Genomic DNA, 232 nt, shown 5'->3' with positions numbered 1-232 from the left:
TTTCAAATAAAGCCAAGGTAACACTCATTTTACATACAGCACACAGTGAAAATTACATGAATATGAAAGTGGGCAAATGCATAAAGCGCAGCATAATTTCAAATCACGAATTTAATATTTAAAGCATTCAATTTGCACGGACCGAAAGTCACGCAGAAAACACGCGATCATGCAGGTCACATGCACACTTCACAAGATCTCACAACTGGATTCGACTAAGTTTGCAAGGTTT

The 232-nt window shown here is 37.5% G+C and overlaps 1 protein-coding gene across 1 annotated transcript in view; it reads right to left on the bottom strand.

Moving 5' to 3' along the window:
- LOC107697832 (SPRY domain-containing protein 3-like) overlaps positions 1–232 on the bottom strand; it is a 20,731-nt gene that overhangs the window by 804 nt on the left and 19,695 nt on the right. The window lies entirely within an intron of this gene.

Source organism: Sinocyclocheilus anshuiensis, unplaced genomic scaffold (genome assembly GCF_001515605.1).
Source record: "Sinocyclocheilus anshuiensis isolate Anshui unplaced genomic scaffold, SAMN03320099.WGS_v1.1 scaffold78, whole genome shotgun sequence".
In the NCBI taxonomy this organism is placed as follows: Eukaryota; Metazoa; Chordata; class Actinopteri; order Cypriniformes; family Cyprinidae; genus Sinocyclocheilus; species Sinocyclocheilus anshuiensis.
This window is presented reverse-complemented; position numbering and strand designations above follow the sequence as displayed.